Source organism: Hyperolius riggenbachi, chromosome 3 (genome assembly GCF_040937935.1).
Source record: "Hyperolius riggenbachi isolate aHypRig1 chromosome 3, aHypRig1.pri, whole genome shotgun sequence".
Lineage (NCBI taxonomy): Eukaryota > Metazoa > Chordata > Amphibia > Anura > Hyperoliidae > Hyperolius > Hyperolius riggenbachi.
The window spans coordinates 177,525,369-177,540,319 of NC_090648.1; the positions used below are offsets into that span (position 1 = coordinate 177,525,369).

Consider the following 14,951-nt stretch of genomic DNA (forward strand, 5'->3'; position numbering starts at 1 on the left):
TTGGACGTGTGTACAAGCCTTTAGAGTGATGTACAAGCATCTCATGCAGGACAATGAGAGGATTCTCCCTCTATTACACATTCTTCATGCACGATCTGAACCAGGTTTATGAGTAATAGACAACACCTCTGTGTTTAATGTGTACAACATTCTCAGTGGATTCCCTGCAGCTCTGTGGGGAGTGCATATGTAGAGTATAGTACTACTGTGTAACTTTAATTTTAGTCAACAACTTCCAAATTTAATAGCATATCAAATAAATTGATTTTATAAGCAAAGGGAGTGCGTATATTTGCATAAACCTGCATCAAAACAGAATTATTTGCATCTCATTGGCCATCCCTACAAGTGCCACAAATACACATCAGGCTTTATTCTCACAGCTGAAATGTTATTATACTGTATAGAAAAGATTCCTGTATACACATCAGATATGTATATGTGATTGTAAAAATACAGCGACTGCTTTAAAATCCTAACATTTCTATAGCGCTTTTCTCCTGTTGGACTCAAAGCGCTCAAGAGCTGCAGCCACTAAGGGCACACTCAAGGGGCCACCCTGCAGTGTTAGGAAGTCTTGCCCAAGGACTTCTTACTGAATAGGTACTGACCCTAGCCAGGATTCAAACCCACCCTGGACTCCCATGTCAAAGACAGAGCTCTTAAAGGCACTCCAAGCAGTGCAGAAACTATGGAAAGATGCATACCATTTTGAAGCTCTCTTTCTCCTCTTTCCAATGATCTATAAACTGCCACCCTACGCCTTTTAGTTTTCGTTATTTTTGCGATCAAAATCACAGCCGCCATCTTGGATTCTTATTCAGCATTGTATTATGCAGGACGACACTTTCCCCAGTGTCGGCAGCTCCATTCAGTGCAATGCAATGAAATACAAGGAACCCAGGGGGATATAATTACAAACATCATGCTGGTAGGTGTGAGGATATAATTAATTAGTTGTGAGTATGCTTAAAGGCATACCCACAGGCACTGCTCGGAGTCCCTTTAACCAGTATACAACCCAGCCACTTTATTGAAGCAGCACAAATAACTTGTTTTTTGATTGGTTCATTTTATCTTTGTGGACTAGGCACAGCTATTACTGAATATACATGTTATTTATGACAACTATTATCTGAGAAATAAAACATTATCATATTTTCTCTTTTAATTACAGTTGTTATTCTTAGGAGTCTGAGAATTTTGTCCAGACTCCGACTCCAGGTACCGACACTGTACATCAATAGCACCTAGCAATAACTTAGGATGGACTAGGAAATCGTAATGTTATTTCAAGTAAACATTTCATCTCTAAATTAAGAAACATTTTATCTGGCCAAAAAAGGTGTATAAATTTCTCAGTCACTTAAAGTTGAAAAGAAAAAATGTAGACTTACAAGGCAAGCACTTATCTCTAGCTTATCTCTGAAGTGCTTCTTTTTAACTTCCATCATCAATTTAACATTCAACATCAGTAACAACTATTGAAGCATTTTTGCCCTAAACCATAGCTGCCACTTCCAAATGCACAGAAAACACAGGTTAATGATGTTGCCATTCTACCAAGTCCAGACGAGCAAATCAGATATCCAGTCTCTAAACGTAAAAAGCATACCATTTACTGGGAAGGACAAATGGGCTCCGTAAGTAGTTAGGAATAAGGCTGAGGGCTGGAACCCACTAGGGTGATTTTGGCAGCGTTTTGGGATCGCCAACGATCACTAGCGATTCCCAAAAAGTCTTTGCCAATGAAAGTAAGTGAGGGGGAACCCATTAGTGCAATTGCGATTAGGGGTAATCGCAATCACAGGACATGCTGTATTTTGAGCACGTTAGCGCTCAATGTAAAGTAAATAAGCGGTGCATAAATCGATTATCAAATAGATTATGCAGCGCTTTGGGGGCCGAGTGATCCCGTTTACAATAAAAATTGAAATCCTTACCCGGTGTCTCGATTTCCTTCTCCCGTCTGTACATCCGCCCCCTAAAGGAAGAGGTCACAGGCGCTTCTCTGATTGAAGCACCTATGACCTCTTCCTTTAGGGAGCGGGGCTGCGGACAGAAGGAGGACACCGGGTAAGTATAATAAAGTTTTATTTATAAAAAACAAAAAAAACAAAAACAAATTGCAAATCGAAAGCGCTGTACAGTTTCTGTTTTTTTATTATTTAAATTACCCTCCCTCCCCCCGTCTGCCTATCACAGCGGATCGCTTCAGTGTCACACGGCTGTCCCCAGTACAGCGCTGCTGTAGATCACATCGTTGTGCATGCTAATTAGACAGCAGATCGCAGCTTGGTGACTGAAGGCTCCACGCGATCGCCTGCAAAACAGAGCCCCAGGACTTTAAGCCGATCGGCGTTGGGTGGTCCTCGGGCTGCCGCCACTTCCAGCCCATCGGCATGACGCGGTCGGGAGGTAGTTAACTTACTACTTAATTAATGTTTTGGAACACTGTGTGGTAATGCAATCTATAAGTCTATGGCCAGCTTAAGAATATACCGTATTTTTCGGACTATAAGACGCACTTTTTCTTCCCCAAAAGTGGGGAGAAAAAGTCCCTGCGTCTTATAGTCCGAATGTGCCAATTTTGTGCGCTCCAACTCTCCTCCGTCTGCAGCCCACTACATGCTAATAGCCTGACCCTCCTGCTTGCCCTTTGACAGGAAAAGGAAGTGAAGCGAGTGTCCATGTAATGCTGTGCCCCGACCCTCCCGTTTGTCCGAAAAGGCTACCCGCCACACTGCCGATACATAAAAAGCACGGCTGGCGAGATCTGTTTGAGGCAGTACAGCTGACACCCCGCCTGGTCCCACTGCAATGCCACTTACCACATGTCCACTGGCTGCCGATTCAGATCAAAGTACCCCCTTTTCTGCCCGTCCTGCCTCTGAAATGAAGATGGGTCAGCACGAATCTGCGCAGTCAGTCATCAGCACAACTACCAATCAGGAAGGGGGTGCTGCCCCAGACCACCTATCGCAGCGCTCACTGCTCCCGGCTTGTTTCATAACTGGCCGCGATGGTCTCGCGGGTGGGACCATTCGGGCCAATCACTGTACAGCATCAGCGCTTGTTAGAAAACGAGCAGTGAGCGCTGCGATAGGTGGTCTGGGGCAGCACCCCGTCTGATTGGTAGTTGTGCTGTGGACTGTCTGCGCAGATCCGTGCTGACCCTTCTTCATTTCCGAGGCAGGACGGGGCAGAAAAGGGGGTACTTTGAGCTGAATCGGCAGCCAGCGGACACGTGGTAAGTGGCATTGCGGTGGGTCCAGGCGGGGTGTCAGCTGTACTGCCTCAAACATATCTCGCGGCTCCATGCACGCAGCGTCTCCGGTTACTGTAACATTGTCACAGCCCTGCCTGGCCCACTTACACAGCGCACGTCACTGGGGATGTGCACGTGGACAGGCTACTTCCTCTGGGACAGAGACAGGCCAGAGGAATGAGAACATCGGAGGACACAGAAAGAGGAGGAGGAGGAAGACACTGGATATAGCAGGACACTGGACACAATGGGGCTCTTGACACAGTGGGACACTGGACACAGGTGGGCAATGGACTTAGGGACACTGGACACAGAGGGGCACAGGACCAGGGGACACAGGGATGCTGGACACCGAGGGGCAATGGACCAGGGGGCACAGGGATGCTGGACACAGAGGGGCACTGGACCAGGGGACACTGGACACAGGGATGCTGGACACAGAGGGGCACTGGACCAGGGGACACTGGACACAGAGGGGCACTGGACAATGGGATACTGGACACAGCGAGGCAATAGACATGGTGGCAGGGGACACTGGACACAGAGTGGCACTGGACCAGGGGACAGTGGACACAGAGGGGCACTGGACCATGGGACACTGGACACAGCGAGGCAATAGACATGGTGGCAGGGGACACTGGACACAGAGGGGACACTGGACACTAGGGAGGGCACTGGACATGGGGACAGGGGTCACTGGACACAGGGGGACACAAGTGGTACAAGGGCGACATAGGGGGAGAAGGACCATAAGATGCCCTGAACCATGGACGCACCAGGTTTACTATATATTTTTTTCCCTTGGTTTTTGTCCTCAAAACCTAGGTGCGTCTTATAGTCCGGAGTGTCTTATAGTCCGAAAAATACGGTAATAATAATACATTAACATTTGTAAAGGGCTTTTTTTCACCCACAGGACTCAAGAATAACTACAGAGGTAATAACTTAAAGATAACCCGAGGTGGGTTTGAAGAATATTATCTGCATACAGAGGCTGGATCTGCCTATACAGCCCAGCCTCTGTTGCTATCCCAAACCCCCCTAAGGTCCCCCTGCACTCTGCAATCCCTCATAAATCACAGCCACTCTGCTGACAAACAGCTTGTCAGAGCTGGCTGTGTTTATCTCTATAGTGTCAGTCTGCTGCTCTCCCCGCCTCCTGCAGAACTCCAGTCCCCGCCTGCATCCCTTCCCTCCCTGCTGATTGGAGGGAAGGGACAGGGGCAGGGACCGGAGCTATGCAGGAGGCGGGGGAGCAGCTGAGACTGACACTACAGATGTAAACACAGCCTCACAGCACGGCTGTGATTTATGAGGGATTGCAGAGTGCAGGGGGACCTTAGGGGGGTTTGGGATAGCAACAGAGGCTGTGCTGTATAGGCAGATCCAGCCTCTGTATGCAGATAACATTCTTTAAACACACCTCGGGTTCTCTTTAAAGGGGCGGGAGGGGTGGGGGGTGGTAACATTCAAAAATAAAATAAAAAATTACCTAGAAAGTCTTTCTTTGCTGAACTGGGCCGAACTGTGCATTACCAACTGTGGGAAGTCTATTTTTTTAGCTATACAAATAAGTTTATCTCAAAATGCAAATTACATAAACTTCCCATTTCAGATAAGATATGGATACTGACCAGAAGTTAAGTGTCCCCCTCCCATTGAACAGTTTACACAGTGATGCCTGTTATCTAAGTTAGAGTGTTAAGGCCCATACACTCGTCTGATTTTTTTAAACGACGGGTCGTTTGGACGTCCTGTCGTTCAGTCATCCGGACGTCAAATCAGGTGTTTGTACAGTCCGTCGTTCATCTGATAAGACTGGTCTTAAGCAATAACAGTTTCCTGGCTGTCCTGCTGATCCTCTGACTCTAATGCTAGGCATACATGGATAGATTCTCCCTTATCAATCGAGCAGCTGATGGCTCAATTGATAATATCCGACAGGTCCGATGACCCGCCGGATAGATTCCCTGCTCGATCCCCGCGGGCGGACAATAGCGGGGAATCGAGCGGCTGATAAGGAGCACCAGCATGTGCGAGTGGGGATCGATCCGCGCGCACGCGTCGATGAGCGAGGACGCGCCAGCATTGAGTCGCTGGCTCGATACCGGTGCATAAACTTATCGTGTATGCCCAGCATAATACTTTTAGCCATAGACCCTGAAGCATGCAGGAGATTAGGTGTTTCTAACATTATTGTCAGATCTGACAAGATTAGCTGCTTGTTTCTGGTGTTATTCCGACACTACCGCAACCAAATAACATTGTTTAAAAGGACATAAATATGGCAGCCTCCACATCCCTCTCACTTTAGTTGTCCTTTAAAGAGAACCCGAGGTGGGTTCTAAGAATCTTATTAGCACACAGAGGCTGGGTCTGCATATAATGCCCAGCCTCTGTTGCTATACTGCTCCCCCCTGGGCCCCCTGCACTCTGCTAGCCCCCCATAAATCAAACGCCGTGCTATCCACACACAGCATGTCGCAGCCGGCTGTTTACCTCTGGATGTGTCAGTCTTGCCGCTCCCCCACCTTCTCTATGTCACCGCTCCCCGCCTGTGTCCCTTCACCCCAATCAGCGGGGAGGGGAGGGACGCGGAAGGGGAGCGGCGACATAGAGGAGGCAGGGGAGCAGAGAGACTGACACATCCAGAGGTAAACAGCCGGCTGCGACACACTGTGTGTCGCTAGCTCAGCGTTTGATTTATAACGGGCAAGCAGAGTGCGGGGAGGGCCCAGGGGGGAGCAGTATAGCAACAGAGGCTGGGCATTATATGCAGACCCAGCCTCTGTATGTTAATAGGAGTCTTAGAACCCACCCAGGGTTCTCTTTAAGGACTGGATCCTTAACTTTAGGAATCAATCCTCAACTTAAAGACAGAATCCTTCATTTACGGTAAATTGCTTGGTGCATACTAAATGATTTATCACCAAGGTGATAACAGTAAAAACAGCTCATTGTTGAAGACAGGAAATAAGCTTAGTGAATTGTGGCCAAGCTCACTGATAATAAGGCAAGCTTCTTTAGTGAATTAACACTTAAAATACTGATCCATGTGTGGAGATACGTTTTCACTTGTCTCATTATCTCTAGCATGATCTTAGTGAATTGCGGCCATTGATGATTTAAAGTGTACTTATTTGACCAGGTAAATGTACTAGCGAGCAGCACAAAGAAAAATAAATGCCCACATAGGACAAGGAATACATGTGAACCTGCAGTTTAGTGTCAGTTACCTGCACATTATTTCTAAAGAGTTCATGCATGAACAAAACATACCTTTCTTAGGCCAGTCTTCAGAAACAGGGTTGTCAAAAGAAAAACAAACCCACAAACTTGTATAGGTTAAAAATACCCAATGCACTCTGTGCTAACTCATAGGCTGCTTGTAACGATTGTGGAACTTTCTCCGTGATCAGCGCACAACGTGTGCGCTGACACGGCGGAAATCCTCCACAAGCGTATAACTGCAGGCACCCAGCAAAAAGTGCTACGCACCTGTAGAGGGAAATTCCTGTCGGCATATGGCGCTGGGGAGTGCAGAGGAACCAATCCTCTGTACCTCCACAAATGCCAGACAGGAATTGTACGAAGCGCAGAACGCAATCGCAAGAGAGGCGATTGCGAATGAGAACGAGCAAAGGGACAGGTTGTATGCGTGTGCGCCAACCTAGTCGCCACCCCGCGACAGTGCACACACAACAGCAGATATGAAATAGGAACGCGATCGCGAGAGGTGCGATCGCCAGACGTGACACAAGGCAGATCAGAACAGAATACGAGGTTAGCAAAGGCACAGCAAATAATACAATGAGAATAACAAGGAAAATAACAAACGCTAACTGAACGCGAACACCGCACTCATTCGCAACAGTGCACGCGTTCGTGCGCGGCCTCCACGTGATAAGCACAATAGAGACAAGCACGCCTAACTAACCAAGACAAGACAAACATGTAACAGAGGACGCGAGCGCTTGCTTAACAGTTACCTCACCGAGCCTCCAGCAAGCGTTCGTAGCAGACAAGACAGACACACGAAAACAGGGACAAGCGAGAGATAGCATCCACAGCACTAGCGAAAGTGGCTAGCGCGATCCAGGTACAGAGTAGCAGAACAGAAGGATCCACAGCACTAGTGGAAAGTGGCTAGCGCGATCCCAGGAGACAGAACAGAAGGATCCACAGCGCTAGCGAAAGTGGCTAGCGCGATCCAGGTACAGAGTAGCAGAACAGAAGGATCCACAGCACTAGCGGAAAGTGGCTAGCGTGATCCAAGGAGACAGAACAGAAGGATCCACAGCACTAGCGCAAAGTGGCTAGCGCGATCCAAGGAGACAGAACAGAAGGATCCACAGCGCTAGCGCAAGATGCTAGCGCGATCCAAGTGAGACAGATCAGAAGAGATAGCTGGTAGCAACCGCTGTACCAGCTATACTCCAAGAACAGAGATCAGAACCATTTCCTGTCGACCACCGCTGGGACAGGACAATAGCAACAGAACAAACAAACAGATAAGCAATCCTAACTGCACTAAGGAAACCTGCCTAGTGCAGTTTTCCAGGAATTACTCTAAGCTGATCTTCAAACAGAGAGTAAGGCTGACACTCCTGGCAGGAGTGTTACACAGGACTAAATCCTTATGACCAGCCAAGCATTGTGGGAAACACATAGTACTTATAGTACACGCCTCCAATGAATGTGGCCAGGCAATTTGCATGACAACGTATGCAAATTCCTCAGCAAGCACAAGCTGCAAAACTGACAGAAGCTCTTCTTTCCAGAGTCCTGCAGCATGCAAACCTAAACGATGGTCAAAAAACTGCCTGCCTGCACAGGCAGCTGAGCAGATCATTACACTGCTTGACTGCTGTTCAAACATCTAAAAATTACATATTTCCATAACCAGTAACTTCTGCCCTGCAGGGTAAGCTAAAAAACAGAAATCCATGAAACATATGACATATGTGTTGTGTATATGAACACTAGGCTTTAAATCTCCAGGACCTACAATGCTGCTTAAACCCAGGTGTATAATTAAAATAACCCTTTTAGCCTGTTATCTTTGGACTTGGAAGTAAAAAAAAAGAGATCTATTTTTCTTTATGAGTTGCTACTTCCCCCCTGTCCCGACTAATGAATCTATTATCAACATTTTTTTTATTCTTTAGTCTCGTAAAGTCCCAACAGACCTGCTACAAATGTCTACCACTTCAGCTGACGTACACTATGATGGAGGCACTAAAAAGTCCAATAAAACTTCTTCTGTAGGCAAAGCACTGGCACCATTCCTTTACATGAGTTATTTTGCAGTGTTAAAGTACTGATTAATTCACCATGACCACGTAACAGCCTATTTTAATGCCATAAAAAGAATGGTGATAAAACAAGGCAAGATAACACTTAATCACAGTCAATTCTATAAAGCCACACACATTGGCAAGAGTAGCCAGTTAAGTGCGGAGAATGTGACACTATCACTAGCAGGTAATTTTCTGGTGACTCAGAATTACCTGGAATCATAAAACATCAGCTGAAAATTATTCATTGCCCTATTCTCAGTTCTTGAGTAGTATACTAGATATTTTCAACTTTTGTAATGTTTTGGCACGCATGCTACGTTTAAAAAAATAGAACACACCCATGGGGGTGATGATGTCTGTTTCTGCAAACAAGCCAACACTCTGCATCTACAGTCTACCAGCCATTTTAAAACTCAAGCAACCTGAACCATTATTACTGCCTTCAAGTATACTCAAAATTGGCTTTGACTGCACTATGCTAGAAATAGTTTGGTGACCACAAAAACCCTACAGAAGCCAGAGTGATCAGCAAGGCTAGATTACCCACTAGGCAAGTGAGACAGGTGCCTTGAGGTTTTAAGACTGACCATAGATAAGGAGACCCAAAGGCCCCCTGAACTGCAGAGCGGTGTAGAGAGGTGACCTGCCTTGTTGCACTCCAATGATGCATCGTCCTTCATCCTGAATGTCCTGGTTTTAATGGCTTTAATGGCTCCAGCAGCAACTCTCCTACATGATTGGAGACACTGGAGCCATAGAGATGGCCAGGGACTCTGGAAAAAGGATGGGAAGATACGTCGCTGGAGTGCAAAGGGTGGGTTGCCACTCCACACTGTACTGCTTGCCACTTTGCATGGAGGGGCACCTAATGCTGGGAGGACCTACCAGTTAACTATTACTGAAGGGACACCACTTGCCATCTAATACTTGGGTGGGGAGAGCTGTGGCTACCTAATATTGGGGGGCAACTGTGGCTACTTATTACTGAGGGACACCACTTGCTACAAAATAGTGAGGGGGCACCTCTGCCTACTTAAAACATGAAGTCTGAACACCCTGGCTAACTAATACTAGGGGTCACCTATGCCTAACTAATACTGGGAGACAACAATGCTTCCTAATACTGGGGGGCATGTCTTGCTACAAAATAGTGAGTGGGAACCTCCGCCTACCTAATACTGGGGGCACCTCCAGCTATTGTCACAAACAGAACTGTAACAGAATGTCTCTATAGAAGCGGCAAATCCAAATGCCGTAAAACGTGTTAGGCCGTTTACTGCACATCTACGTGACCTATGAATTTTTAATACATGTCACCTTTGTCTGTTTATGAAGTTTGTAATAAACGATATGTTTTACAATTAACAATTGGGCAGAACCCAAAAAGTGTCTATGGGGCCCTTCCTGTCCACCTCTGTACCACTTAAATATGGGGTGCCCCAGGACTCAATTCTTTCTCCCCTGCTTTTCACAATTTACATGTTACCGAATGGAAAACTAATCCAAAAACATGGCCTGACAGACCACTGCTATGCTGACGACGCCCAACTATATCTTTCCTTCAAGCCTGCTGTGACAAACCCAACTCCAACTATAAACGTCTGCTTAGCTGAACTACAGGGATGGATGAGTGACAATTGGCTGAGACTAAATGCAGATAAAACCGAAGTCCTTCTGATTGGAGGGCAGCGCATGACAACAAAACAACTTCACCTGCAGTCTTTACCACTGGGAATAGGAGGCACAGATCTACACAGCTCTGATCATGTGTGTAGCCTGAGAGTTCTAATTGATGGGGATTTAAACTTCAGAACCCACATCTCTGCTGTGGTGAAATTATCCTATTTTCACCTGAAGAACATCGCAAAAATCAAGCACTTCATCTCCCCCAAAAGATTTGCCAACCTTAGTTCATGCCTTCATTACATCCCAACTATTGAATATTGAAGTACTTCCTGGGTCGCGGGCGGCGTAGCTTCCGATTGGAGAAAGCTAGTGGCGGCGGTAGCCATGTAATGGAGGAGGTGGGGGGGGGGGCAATGCAGAGGACCAGTGATTAACAATTGCAGGTAAACAGAAGGCTAGCGACAATCAGATTGTCTCTAGCCTGTCAATATTTTTCAGGGGGGATAGCAGAGCCCAGGGGGGGCTGGAAGCGGCACCAGAAGGACACAGGCATGTCATTGTGCAGAGAACATGCCTCTGTGTCCTATTAAGATTTAGAAAATCCACCTCGGGTTCTCTTTAAGTGTGGAGCATTGCTGTGTAGCTTAGTTGGTAGGGCAGCAGGGTTAAGTGCAGTGTAGTGTGTACTGTAACTGGTAAGGGCAGCAGGGATTAGTGTAGTGTAGCTGGGCAGTGTAGCTTAGAGATTTTGGGGGGTAAAAGGTCCATAAGACGCCCCTGCACTATAGACGCACCTAGGTTTTCCCCTGATTTTTGCCCTGTAAACCTTGGTGCGTTTTACATGCCAAAATACAGTACCTACTTGTTTTGCTATTTTGAGCTCCGGCTATTAGTCACCCAAATTAGTCGCCGAGTGCTGCTATAGCCGTAATCTGCATTACCAACTATGGCGGTGCCCAAATCATTGGTTCAGCGCTGCGCCAAAATTCGCTGTCTCATTTTAAAGTGTTTCAGTTTAACTGGAAGCAAGCAGGCAGTAGTAGGTCACCGAGGAGGAAAATCTTTGTACAGGTGTGAAAAGTATTCTTTTTTTTTTTGTTTTGTTTTGTAGGGCTTTTACCAAACTGTTCATGCATAATTCATTTTATATTATGTTCTATTAAATACATATAAATAACTGCCTAATCTAGCGCATGATTAAGTACCCCGCACAGAGGAACACTAGGCAGTGAGCTGAAAATATTCCAGCAGCCATTCAGAGTTATGTCCCTGTCTCTTCTTGGATTCATGTCAGAATTCTTCCAGCATCTGACCACCTGACAGGTGTCCTAGAACTGCCTAGTAAAGAAATGACATGAAGCCAGAAAGTAATTGTAACAAAATAGTATTTACATTTGTAACAACAAGCTTGGCCACAAGCATATAATTTAGCATTCAAAAATAACCTTTACATAGAAGTCGGCAGTTACAACGTGTTCTTTAGCTGCCCGATAGGAGGACAAAGACATTTGGAGCAGGCAGGCAGAGTGTCATAGCTCGCCTCAGTCACATGCAAGGAGTTGACATCACAATGAAAGGATACAGGTCTCATTCACAATCCCCAGGAGCCATCTAGTGCTTCAGAATGCTGGGAAAATTGCTACATTTACTTAAATGCCCCTATTTCTCTAACTACCACTACGACAGCAGGCCTGGTGTTTTTTAAAGCCCAATCCTCCTTTTTTCTGAGGTAATGGCTTATAAATGAGCTCTGGGTTTTCCTCCCTTCTTTTCTTACTTCTTTCCTGTAAACCACAGTCAATGATAAATGTTGTTATCAGCATAAACACTTGGTTTTCCACACATTAAATGATACCAAGGCTTGTCTTAAAATTCAAGTGGTTTAAGAGAGATAATGGAATATAAATGAGGACAATTTTCTTTCTGGGATGAAATGACTGAATGTAGAATGTTTTGTTACTGCATTTACAAAAAAATAATGGCAAGAAGGAATTGAATGAAAAAAAAATCTTGAAGGGAAGAAAAAAGCTGCAATATTTTAGAGTAAGATGACAAAGCCAGTTTACCTTGTGAAGTCTGGTGATCAGCGCTGACAGGAAATGGTCAATGCGGCATAAATAATTCCAGCGTGCATGCAAATTTAAAGTGCAACTAAACTGAGAGGGATATAGGTGCTTCCTTTTAAACAATACCAGTTGCCTGGCAGTCCTACTGATCTCGTTGGCTGCAGTACTGGCTGAATCACAGCCCTGAAACAAGCATGCAGCTAATCCAGTCTGACTTCAGTCAGAGCACCTGATCTGCATGCTTGTTCGGGGGCTGTGGCTAAAAGTATTAAAGACACAGGATCAGCGGAGAGTAGAGCAACTGGTATTATTTAAAATGGAAAAATCCATATCCTTCTCAGTTTAGGTTCACTTTAAAGTGGACCTGAACTCAAGCTCTCTCTGCTCTAAAAGATACGCAACAGCATAATAACCTTTAAAGAAAAACATTTCTTTGTTACAGCTTTCATGGAAGCAGACATTGTTAACATCCTGTGTTTACAAATTAGCAGCTCAGCCATGGCAGAGGAGATTCCTAAGCTGGCAGCTGAGAGTTCAAATTACAACTGTGATTAGTTAAAGATGAGGGAGAATGAGGTAAGCTAAGATCTTTTATCTTGACTGAATACTCCTTGATGCGATATATTAATTTTAAGAGATGGTAAGATTTTCCTATTAAATATCCATTTTTAAATAGGGACTGACAGATCTATTTACCAGCTAGCTTGAACACTATTAAACCAAACCCACAGGGGTATATGGAAAAAAAAAATCAGACTACCTTATATACTCCCGTATAAGCCTAATTTTTTGGCATAAAAAATGTGGTGAAAAGTTACCCTCTCAGCTTATATGCGAGTCTGTGTAGCAGAACAGATGGTGGAGCAGGTGTTAAGGTGGAGCAGAGGAGTGTAAAGATTGTGCACTAGTACCCTGTTCTTGCCAGCAGACTCCCTGCTGTGCTCATGGTCCCCCATCCTCTGCAACATGGTGTGCAGAGTGCGCTGCTCAAGATTATCTGTGTCCCCTGGCTTGTGGAGTGGAGCATGCAGGTAACGTGTCAGCTGTGTAATGATCAGGTATTATTCCTGTGTGGCAATCACTGTGTCTCATATCTATGACACCATCTAGTGGCTTCTTGAGACACAGCTGTATGATCCTGCGGCGCATCTGGCTATGGGGAGGGGGGGGGGGATGACCTGGGGGCAGATAAGGCTACTGGGAAGGGGACTATCCTGGCGAGGGGGCTTATACACGAGTCAATCACTTTTTTTTCCTGGTTTCTGAGGGAAAAGTGGGTACCTTGGCTTATATGCGGTTTGGCTTATATGCAAGTATATGCAGTATGTCTGAAATGTTAGTAGTTCCAGAGGTCAGTGCAGGTGAAATAAAGCTATGTGAAACAACTATGAGCTCCTGGTCAACTTTTGTAATCAGAGAATCCAGCCAAATACATCAAAAGGTCAAAGGGGATGCATAAAACGTGGAAGGGGCTGTCTTATACAATTTGGTCATGAGGTTTTCACTGAATGTACTTTGCATATGTACTGTATCATCACATGCTTAGTTTACATTGTCTATGCTTTCCTCAGTGCAGGTAAAGATCTATGAAGGCGACACAGAAAATAAAAAAAAAACAAATCTAAAACCGAGTGTAAGTACATCTACCTGCAGCCTAACAAAGAAAAGGCAATAATTAGTAGAGAGCAACGCGTATGGGAATAGGAGCAACTCGTATGTTTCATGGGTCAACCCCACATTGGACTCTATTCACAAAACTTCTCATAAATGACTTATTTATCACCTAGTTGATAAAAATAACCTTGAAGCACATTTACAAGCAAAATAATATTACTTCCCTTAGCATAATTATACTATATTTTTGCTCTTTGGGAGCTTAAAAATGTAACTTGAATAAGGTGAGAACAGAGAAAAACAGGTGAAAAAAACTTTGTGAATCAGGCATCTTTTCCAAGTGGCTTTACCACATGCATGTGAGCATTTGTACTGGAGGTGTGATGTGGGCAACCCAGGCCTTTTTAGTCTTTTACTATGGCTGCCATTCTGCAACCCGGATTTAAGAGTACCTTATTTTTTGTTTTTTATCCCCATCATTGATCTTGATATACTACACCACAAGGGCCAGTTCAGGCGGGAGATAAATGAATGGTCACAGTGTTCATTGCTCAATCGCTGTCTATAGAAATTAATGGACAGTGCTTCTTACACGTCGGTACCTTCACTTCCTGGTCCTGTCATGTTTCGTTCTGGTCTCTACATGTACTTGTAGTACTATGCTTGACACTTCCATGTCCCCCTGCGGGGGTCAGAACGCGACGCAACTATCAAATGCTTTTCTCCCACCAAAAGGTGGATTACGTCTTTAAATACTTCAAAGGCTGTCAATGCAGGAAAATTAAGTGCTGACAGAGGGACCAAATTTAAAGAGAACGTCATTATCCTGAGCAAGCAAAAAAAAAAATTCTAACTGTCGTCAGCTTCATGAACTATCACAAAAACTGAAACACTTCATGTTGGTGAACGTCATCTTTCACTCAAGCTGCCCGGTAGCAAGAGGCTTCAGTAATGAATTCATCTTCTGTCAGACACCCTACTCTGATTTACTAGCCAGAACATTAACATAACACAATCACACAATAATGAATCATTCCTCTTATTAATTTCATCACCCAGACAGATGGTTGGAATGGT

At 45.2% G+C, this 14,951-nt stretch overlaps 1 protein-coding gene across 1 annotated transcript in view; it reads right to left on the reverse strand.

Annotated features, from left to right (window-relative positions):
• The window catches only part of EFL1 (elongation factor like GTPase 1), a 424,348-nt gene that overhangs the window by 304,125 nt on the left and 105,272 nt on the right, over positions 1 to 14,951 (reverse strand). The window lies entirely within an intron of this gene.